We start from the raw sequence: 11,321 nt of genomic DNA on the forward strand, positions 1-11,321 counted from the left end.
AAATTATTTAAAATGTTAAAATCTTTAAGATAATTTTATTTTGTTTCAAAAATTTTATTTTTTAAAATATTATTTGTATTAATTAATTATTTTTTATAAAAATTTAAAGATTAAATAATTAATTTTTAAAAATGATATATATTATTTGTCGCCGCCGTCTTGTCGCTGTCGGGAGAGTCATAACGCGAGGGGAGAGAGAGACGAGCTCGCGAGGGAGTAGCGTCGCCGCCACTGGAGGGGAGCCTGGCTGTCCTCGTCACTGCCAGCTCCGTCGCCGTCGTCACCACTGCGCGAAGCCGTCGTCGCCGTGTCACCATCGATGCTTCTCCTTGTCGTTTGTGGGTTGTCAACTCTTCTGCTTCTGCTGCCATGCCGTAGTCTGCCCCTCCGGACGTCGCTGCTTTTGATTCGTGTCCTGTCACTCGGATATGCTGCAAGAAGCTATCAGAAAGTGGCATTGATGAGAAGAAGCACAAACCCTCCACCAGCAATACCACTGCCTCTAAATCCAAGGACAGAATGGAAGATTACAATTTTGCTATGAAGAGGATGATGAGGAATCCTTGTGAGTATCACCACGATCTGGGTTAGTTCCTCTTTTTTCCTATTTGTTAATTATAACTGCCAACTGTTTGATATAATGATGGGTTTCCTTTGTTAATTACTTGCATTTTGTATAAGTTACTAGAAGGAACAGTTAGTGCTGTATTAATTTGTGTCTATTATATAAAAGGCATAGCACAGTAATATGATTGCTGCTGCTGATGCAATCTGTGATTGATTTATTTCAGGTATGAATTACACACTTATAACTGACAATCTCATTGTGGGATCCCATCCACAGAATCCTGAAGACATTGATCACCTCAAGAAGGAAGAGGGTGTGACATACATTCTGAATTTGCAGCAAGATAATGATGTAGAATATTGGGGAATAGACTTGAAGATGGTGTCACGAACTCGATGTTTGACATATGAGGAAGCCGGTAAGTAAGAAAGCTGCAAGCCTGCATTTCAGTCAATTTTGTTGAGAAAATAGACTCAATAGTGCCTGTTTTTGGGGTAAATAATTTGATTACGTTCTAAAGTTAATTGTTTATGGTTTCAGTCCTTGAATTCATTTAATGTTATCATAGTTTCAATTGGTGTAATATGTTGTTGGAAATGACATAAATACCTTTTGAATAGTTACTTGTGTTTATAGTGATTGCATTGTGTGCATTTGTTGTTGAATAATTTCTCACATTAAGTTGTTATTGCTGCTCTATACTTGCTGTTGGTTGCTGCTGATTTTTCCCCCTCATTGCTTGCTTGTTGAATGATTACTAAATTCAATGAGAAAGGAAATGCTACTGAGTTATTGTTGTTTGTGTTGGAATAGATGATGGTTGCTGAACTGAGATTGGTTTTATTGATAAATCTGAGATTGGTTTTATTGATAAATCTGTTGCTGAAATTGTTTAGTTTGGCTTGATTGATTTTCTGTTGAATTAATGGATAAACTGCTGTGCCCCTGCTGCTTGCAAGTGTAATGGTTATTGACTTCAATAAATAGAATGCTGCCTGAATCCATTACCTTTGTTCATTTTACTGTTTTGGGTGCTGTATGATGGGCCATTGATTGCTGTTCTGCTGAGTGCTGCTCTGCTCTTGCTGGTTGGATTGGGTTTAATTGTTTCCTCATGTTTTCTTGCTGGAATTGGCTTATTTACTTGCTTCCTATGAATTCATTATGATTTTTTGTGTTTTTAACTGTCAAAGAATTCATATGGAATTTGAATTGATTGATTTTGTGATTCAACTGAAGTTACTGAACTGTGAACTTTGTTGAATAATTGTGAATAATTATTGTTAGTTAAGCTGTGAAGTGTGAACTACTGAAGAGTGAAAAACTCTAGTAGTTCACAAAACTTTTGAATTCGAATATGGTATTAAAACTTACCACAAAAACATCTAAAAACCTGCTTTTTTTTTTTTATCGTTCACGCGATCAATGTGAAAAGGTAATTATTTTTGTTAATGTGACGTTATACAGTTAAATGCACATGTAAAACTACTTTATATTGACCCGTGTATCAAAATTAAATTCTTTAATAAATAGGAACTTTGGCTAGAAGCTTGCAACAATGCTAATAGCTAATGGAACTGTTGGAAACTTGCTTCTGAAACTAAATGATGTATCTAACTTACAGCACTATTGCTCACTTTTGGCAGAAAAGTGGTCTGTTTCCTCTGTTTTGGTAGGGTAGACCAAAAGCAAGAAAAGATATTTTATTTTATTTTTTAAAATTTCTAATATTGAACTCTTTATCAACTTCATTCACACTCATTCTTTGGCCTTGAATTTTGGTATTTAACTCCACTTTAACTTTGAATTTTTGTTTTCCATCTTTAGATTGAGTTTGTTATCAATACACTCACTACCTCTTTGTGGAATATAACGTACAAATATATAAATAATACAATTCAACACTAAATAGTAAATACTTGTTGGTTTTTGAAGCCATTTCTAGTACTAGTATGAACATTGATTAATGAGTTAGTTAGTTAGGAAGTTGTTATCTAAACTAGCTTCATGAGTGATTAGGTGTAATGAACATATTCAAAGTGACATATTTAAAAAATGAAAAACCTCAAAACATGAAAATTTGTACATGTATGTATACATTTAATTAGTTAACAAAGCTTGAGTGATTTCAAAGTATTCTATTTTTGTATGTTTCTTTGGATCGGGTATTTGCACCAAGATTGGATGATTATCCAATATCAAAGACATTTGGACAATGTGCCTCAGACAAATTCCATAGAGAGGGTCCATGCACACAAAACATATGAGGTCCATAGAGAGGGTCCATGCACACAAAACATATGAGGTCCATGCACACAAAACATATGATTTGCATAGAGAGGGTCCATGCACACAAAACATATGATTTCTAAGATGTGGTTCCAATTTTAAGGGTTGGAAGCCTCAAACTGTCGAAATCTATTCCCAACACTTAGAACATCATGTTACTTTCAATTTCAACACTTTCATTCCCAATGACAATTGGTATGGTTATAATTTCTGCCAAACGCCGCCTCCGTCTCCTCCGCCACATCCTGTTCCTCCTCATGACGATTCTCCTCCTCCACCATCACCGTCGCTGCCACCACATCCTCCTCATCATGATGAGCCTCCTCCTCCACCACCACCATCACCATCACCTCCTCCCCCATCTCCTCCCCCTCCACCACCATCACTGCCTTCTCCTCTTCCACTGTCTTCTTAAAACCATTTGTCCAGTCAAATTATATATTTGGTTGTAGGACTTGTTCTTAGTATAATTTGGATGTAGCTAGTTTAAATTTAATTTGATGTACTATGAATATGTAGTATGACTTTATGTCTCTTTAATTTGTAGCAACGGAACTCAATTTATAATCTAGGATGTAGGGACACTATATCTATATCTATGTGTTGTACCGATATAAAATCTTTTGACAAAAAACAAAAGAATTAGGTACTGGTGGTAGGCCATACAAATGCATGTCCGGCGGTTTGCATGTGTTGCAACCAACCCTTGAAATCAATTCCTGAGCCTTTTGATTTGGATTTACCCACCATTATTGAAACACATCATTCTATCATGATTCAAGATACAAGAAATTTGACCACTAACTCAATTGTTCTTGGTAGTCTGAGGACCGTGTTGGCGGCGTGTGGCCGTCTCAAGTTGATGCTTTGGAGCTGGGGTGGCAGCAGTCTTTGGAGTTGGGGTGGCAGCAGTCTTTGGATGCTTTCGAATCCCTTCACAGCCATGGACTCTGTCCGCAAAACGAAACGAGCAAAGCGACTCGCTGGCTGATGATCGATCAGGTGCAATGTTGACAAACATCAATGTTTTTGAATCACCTCTCAGGCATGGCTGCAATGCACATGCATACAACATAGAAAGTTTAGTATGAGATGGACGTATATATAGTATGTAACAAGGTTAAGAAGAAGGTGTGTAACATAGTGCAGGTTAACATACTTGAAGAAGGTGTGTAAGTGTTGAATTCCTGAAAGGAACATGCGCCTCTTTCTTTTCCAAAGCCAATATTACATCTCTCAAAGATGAGAGACTTTTATTGATAAACTGAATGTTGCAGCAAAAGAAAATTAGTTATTAACTCTTTTTTATTACAAGCATTAATTACTGTTTTGTTGAACAATGCAAATCAAATTAAACCGGTCCCCGGTTGATTCACTCTTTGGAAGTCTTTCACCTTGTACTTGTTGTTCAGTGTTCTACACGCATCAGAAAATAAAGTATTAGGAAAAAAGAACAGTACAAAGATTTACAAGTGTGTCTCAGAATGAAAAATAAAAGTTTATCGGTGTGTATTAGGAGTCAAGTACCTCGTTTATCCCACAAATACGTAGAGTGAAGATAGAATGACTTCTCGATGATAGGTCTTTCATCTGTGTCCTTCCGACAGTCCTGAAAGAAGAGAAAGGCCCCAAATCTTAAGTTATAAGTAAATTGTAGAACAAGAACAAAAATGTATGTATTATGTATGTGATTAGCTGGAACTTGGAAGAGAACAATATTTCATTTGGAATTCATGTAAAAGAGTACACAGGTTCTTGCACATCTCTCTACTCAAGAAATTTCGTTCAAGCATTATATTGGAGGATCCAACAGATATAAACCAAACCATACCTGCATTGCGCAGCCTGTTTTAGGAGTGAGGAAATCTCGTTCACGCTACAAGCATCCACAGTGGTTAGGTCAGAAACGTGTGTGTTTCCGTTTGCATTTTGCTTTAGATACTTCTTGCACTGTTCCTTCGTGTCTGGTCAATCCCACATGGCCTATTTGATAACAAATCCCTGATGTTCTCCATATATATTTCCAAGCTTGATGCCTACAAATGTTAACAAAATATTTCAGCTCCCATTCGTAGGTATAACCACATGAAAACCAGGACAAAGTATACTAGGTACCAAACCTGCATTTTGTACTTCCAACCCTGATCTTTCAGAGATTGACTAGTCTGGAATATCTGTTCTAGCAAACGTGGTATGAGCCCTTTCAAATCTGGAGCATCAGGCCTGCCCATCATAGTGTAAGTTTTGCCAGCCCCTGTTTGGCCATATGCAAAGATACACACCTGCCATAACAAGCCATGACCCTCTTGTCAATGCAGTTTGTACCAAAAAGAAAAGCTAAGTGTTGAGTATGCCATGGCAAAGTAAAAAATCAACCTTGTATCCATCAAGTGCACTCTGCACCAGCTCGGATATCTCTAGGAATACGTCATTCTGAGAAGCATCGTGATTAAACACCTTGTCAAATGTAAAAGAGTGCTTCTGCCCTGTTGATCATCAACGATGGCATTGTTATACTTGTTTGGAAAGCATAGGCACTAAGTGAAAATCATAACAAATAATAGTAGCAGAGAGAATGGTCTAAGAAATTTGTGCATATACCATTTTGAACCAATTCAATTCCGCGGCCAAGTGCCGCTGTTGACAGAGGGTAAGAAACCACCATATCAGTTCCTGTGCCATCATTTGGTAGCAAAGGTCTCACCTGGCAGAAGACACGAATATTGCCTTTTAGCTCCTACAATTTGAAAATTAGAATAATGACTATTGGTTAGAATGTGGAGATGATACCAATTACTTGGCAAAAAAGTATTACCAGAATGGTGTTGTGCAGTATTTTCCTCTCCTTCTCTCCTTCAACTATTTGAAATTCTTGATCTTTTACTTTCTCCTTCAGTTCACATATGATTCTCTTCTGATCTTCAGACATAGACATAGCATCCATCTAAAAGAAATAAAATAGATGTTGGCATCAAATCTAGTAATCAAATGAGGAAAATATATATAATACCATTTAATTATTTCCAATAAAATTTTAACAAAGCCACAAAATGTGATACTTTTAAGTCAAATTGACCTACCTTAAACTTCTTCTCAATTTCCAGCTGCTGTACCAGTTCGAGTATCCTTTCCTTTTCTTCTCTTCTTACCAACTTATCTGATTCTTCCTTTGCAATTCTCTCTTCTAAATCATCAGAGATTCTCTTGTTCCGTTCCTCCATATTCTTCAACTGAAAAACATTGAGTATTTAATGAATAAATAGTTGGTCTAGTGGTATCAATTTCTTATAACATGTCAAAGGAAATGTAAGTACTATGTAACCTTTTAGAAACAGCAGCCAAAGCAACAAGGTAGAAAAATTGAAGCTTTCTTCAACATCAAATTGTTAGGAATTTGAAATCATTAGACAGTTACACTAAAGAAAGACATCCCTAAAGAAAGACATCCCTATTCACGGATAATACTCTGCATCTTGGATGCCTCAGCGTAATAATAGTAGAATTCAAGGAAGCTAGCATTCAACCACATATTTAACAAAAATCAGATATTTTCAACAAAACATCCAATCAACTTATCAGTTGTCACCTTAAAAGTCCACAAAGTCAAGAGAGAAACACAATACCAATATCATTGCACTTCTTTTGAGCTGCCTCTAGTTCAGAACCAAGCCTCTGCTTTTCTTGGGCATCTCCTTCTTCAATTTTCATAAACCAGCTAATGCAAAGCTTAAGCCGCTGTATCAGATCCTGCTCCATCTTTTTCTGCAAAACGAGTTGGGAAAACACTATGAAACTAAAACACCAGCATAACAACAACCACCTAAGTACTTCAGCAAAAAAATAATTGTCAAAATAAGATCCAAATAACACAAATTCATTAAGATTGTCAAATTACCTTTATGTTCTCATTCAGCAAGTCCTGTACCTCCTCCTTTGTGAATTCCATGGTGCCACACTCAGAGGGCTTCGAGCTTGTTGAATCCGTTGGAGCATCCACGGACCTTTGGGCGCATAAGTTTCGCCACTTATCCTTGAGATCCGTGTTTGTTCGGGCTTTGGGAAACTTATGCGCGGTTCACTAATTAACCACCGATTGGACGGTTTTCTCACCGATTTTTTGCTGGTCAGTTTTAAAGCCAACCGGACCAGCTAGAAGATCGATTCCTGGTTAATTCGGTTGAATCAACCGGTCCGATTCTCAGAACCTTGCTTACTAAGATCCAATTATTCTAAAATTTCTGCAATTATTCAAAATTATTCACAATTATTCAATAAACAACAAAATTCAGTAGTTCGTACTTCACAACTAACAATAATTATTCACAATTATTCAACAAAGTTCACAGTTCAGTTCAATAACTTCAGTTGAATCAGTTTACACTTCACAGTTTCAACTTCACAGTTCACACTTTGCAGAGCAATAAAAAATCAGTAAATCACATAGTTAATAAAAAAATTACCTAGAGCTAGAAGCTAGAAGCATCAAACAATTATTCAATAAATCAGTAAATTAGAAAATCAGTTCACACTTCAGTGACTTCATATGTTTTGTGTGCATGGACCCTCTCTATGCAAATCATATGTTTTGTGTGCATGGACCCTCTCTATGGAATTTGTCTGAGGCACATTGTCCAAATGTCTTTGATATTGGATAATCATCCAATCTTGGTGCAAATACCCGATCCAAAGAAACATACAAAAATAGAATACTTTGAAATCACTCAAGCTTTGTTAACTAATTAAATGTATACATACATGTACAAATTTTCATGTTTTGAGGTTTTTCATTTTTTAAATATGTCACTTTGAATATGTTCATTACACCTAATCACTCATGAAGCTAGTTTAGATAACAACTTCCTAACTAACTAACTCATTAATCAATGTTCATACTAGTACTAGAAATGGCTTCAAAAACCAACAAGTATTTACTATTTAGTGTTGAATTGTATTATTTATATATTTGTACGTTATATTCCACAAAGAGGTAGTGAGTGTATTGATAACAAACTCAATCTAAAGATGGAAAACAAAAATTCAAAGTTAAAGTGGAGTTAAATACCAAAATTCAAGGCCAAAGAATGAGTGTGAATGAAGTTGATAAAGAGTTCAATATTAGAAATTTTAAAAAATAAAATAAAATATCTTTTCTTGCTTTTGGTCTACCCTACCAAAACAGAGGAAACAGACCACTTTTCTGCCAAAAGTGAGCAATAGTGCTGTAAGTTAGATACATCATTTAGTTTCAGAAGCAAGTTTCCAACAGTTCCATTAGCTATTAGCATTGTTGCAAGCTTCTAGCCAAAGTTCCTATTTATTAAAGAATTTAATTTTGATACACGGGTCAATATAAAGTAGTTTTACATGTGCATTTAACTGTATAACGTCACATTAACAAAAATAATTACCTTTTCACATTGATCGCGTGAACGATAAAAAAAAAAAAGCAGGTTTTTAGATGTTTTTGTGGTAAGTTTTAATACCATATTCGAATTCAAAAGTTTAAATGGATAAAAAAAATTCATATACATGATTATATTTTTAAGAAAAAATAGATAAAAGTACATCCGAATTTTCACACGGTAGGCAAATATCTCCCTCAATTTTTTAATGAATCATTTATATACATCAATATACAATTTCGTTGTCAATTCTACCTTTCCGTGACTTGACTAATTTTTTCGACAGTAGTGGAGGCCAGACCAGGTAGCACAGTAGTGTGTGATGTGGCCATTTTGGGTGACACAATGGAAAATAGAATTATTACATTATAAAATTTGTTGAAATAAATATAAAAAAAGGGCATAATGGAACCACTGTTCATCCTCTTCCTTCTCCAATTTCTTCGAACCTTAAAGAAGTAAAAACCCTAACACAGTAATAATCTAACAATTCTATTTTTCACTGTGTCACCTAAAATGGCCACATCACACAATGCTGTGCCACCTGTCCTCCACCATTGCCGGAAAAATTACTCAGGCCACAGATGGCTAGAATTGACAAGGAAATTTTATATTGCTATGTGCAAATGATTCATTAAAAAATTGAGGGGTACATCTATCCACCGTGTGAAAATTCGGACGCACTTATCTATTTTTCCTATTTTTAATATGAGTAAAAGCATATTTTCCTTTAGTATTTTAGTTTGGGTTCTTCGGAAACATTGCTATAACCACATGACATTTTTATTTTCCAAAATAAAATAAATTAGTAAAGTTAGCATGTAATGAGCAACACATATAACACTGAATACCCATGATTCTGAGTTCAATTTCTGTTGTTCCTACCTTATTATACCTCCTAAAGCAATATATAACTGAATATTTTAATAAGAATCCAATCTTTTAGCAGATTAAAATAAAATAAATGAAAAAAAAAAAAGAAAAAACCTGGTTGCCATGAGCATCTCCAAGGACAATACTAATCTGATCTGTAGTAAACTTTGGTGAAGAACAACTTGTATTTATTGTTCAAGTAAGAACAATTCTTTGCACTCCTCATCTATCCACACAAATAAATAACATTTAATTAATACATAGGAAATAACAAAAAAGAAGTCCTTTTTTGTTAATAAAACTTATATTTTTTTTATTATTTTATTGGATTCCATGAAAACCCAATTATCTGAATATAGCCAACACTGAAAGAATCATCAGCAGCATGAGGAATAGTTTTGGAGTCAGAGACCAATCCAAAGGCAAAGAAGAGAAACAGAACAAGATGAAGAACAACAACAACTTCTTTCATATTCATCTTTTTTTCTTTAAAGAGAAAGAAAAAAGAATTTCCCTCTTAAAGAAACCTTGGCCAAAGAAAAATTATGAATAGGGTTGTTGTTGAGAGGAATTATGAAAGAAAATGGGATATGGGTTTGCATGCACAAAACTCAATGCATCTCCTTTAATTTAATAATGCAAATACAAAAGCTGAAACATTTCCAATGAATAAAGGACAAATGTGACATTATTGTTCTTCTACAGCTTGTCAATTACTCGCTCTTATGGTCACAGTTTTTTTAAAAAATGTGGCCTAAAAAAATTTATGGTCACGATTTTGGAGAGTGACCTCAAAGGGTCTATGATCACGATTTTTTACTGTGTCCAAAAAAATCATGGCCATATATCCAAAATGTTGTAGTGATTAAACATGAACCATATGATACACTATTAATCTTTACAAGCTTCTTGTTTATCCTGAACCTTGTTTCTTTTCTCAGGTATAGCATATCTACATGCATACAAGGCAAACAAATCGGCTCTTGTTCACCAAAACATCTCTGCGGAGAAAGTACTCGTCAATCAGCGATACAACCCGCCGCTTTCAGATTCCGGCCTGTACAAGCTTCTCACTAATGATATTATTTTCTCTGCATTAAAGGCCAGTGCTGCCAAGGGTTATTTGGCTCCCGAGTACACAACTACAGGCAAATTCACAGAGAAAAGTGATGTGTATGCTTTCGGAGTGCTTCTTTTCCAGATCCTCACAGGGAAGCAGAAGATGACTAGCTCGATACGCCTTGCCGTGGAATCCTTCAAGTTCGAAGAATTCATTGACCCGAATCTGCATGGCAGATTCTTTGAATACGAGGCTGCTAAACTCGCAAAGATGGCATTGCTTTGCTCCCACGAGTCTCCCTTCGAGAGGCCAACAATGGAAGCCATTGTTCAAGAACTCAGCAACTGTAGTAGCTGTCTCTGATCAGAGTAACCAAGCTATTTTGATTATCATACGATCAAGACATAGCTACTCATGGTAGTGACATTGATTATGTGTCCTTAACTAAGGACTACCTTGTTCTATGAATGTCTAGGACAGTAGGTTGTAGTTTGTAGCCTGTTATTAAGAATTTCTTGAATTTCTTTTCTCTAATCATATGCTATTTTGTCCAATTGTTTTTGCTTTGTTTATTTTATGTGTTTATGTTTATGGTGAAATGATGAATGGCTCTATTCTGAAATGTCCTTTTTACAGAGACAAAGCATATAACCAAAAGGAAAAACCAGATATATCTCCATCAATGGTGGAAGTGTGCACATAACATCATCATGATTCATTGAATGAACCTATCTGCACGTTTTTTGGTAGTCCCCTCCTTTTTAAGTTGTGGCTGAATCAGGTTATATGCTTGAGCCTTTTCTTTTGCTTTCTACTTCTGTGGCATGGCATTAAAAATAATATAATAAAACTAGAAAAATATGCAGATAGTAACAAATGACTGTTAATATATACTTGTAATTTCTTTGGGTATGAATTTAGATCTATGTATCTGAATATACAGTTAAAGAAATATGCCAAAAAATTTCAGACAATGACAACACAAAAAATGCACCGAAGGAGTATAGTAGTGCAACTTTAACAAATTTTATTGTAAATCACTTAACAGTTTCTCTATGTAAATCACTAGATAGTAGTTTAGTTTTTATTTAAGAATAATTTATATATTATATTCATTTATATTTAGTAT

At 35.2% G+C, this 11,321-nt stretch overlaps 1 long non-coding RNA gene and 1 pseudogene across 1 annotated transcript; one reads left to right on the plus strand and one right to left on the minus strand.

Moving 5' to 3' along the window:
* On the plus strand, positions 387–843 carry LOC110268251. Its single transcript, XR_002356381.1, has 2 exons — positions 387–586; positions 792–843. It is a non-coding gene; the product is annotated as an uncharacterized LOC110268251 (long non-coding RNA).
* Positions 3,663–6,803, minus strand: LOC107628094 (annotated as a pseudogene).

Source organism: Arachis ipaensis, chromosome B02 (genome assembly GCF_000816755.2).
Source record: "Arachis ipaensis cultivar K30076 chromosome B02, Araip1.1, whole genome shotgun sequence".
In the NCBI taxonomy this organism is placed as follows: domain Eukaryota; kingdom Viridiplantae; phylum Streptophyta; class Magnoliopsida; order Fabales; family Fabaceae; genus Arachis; species Arachis ipaensis.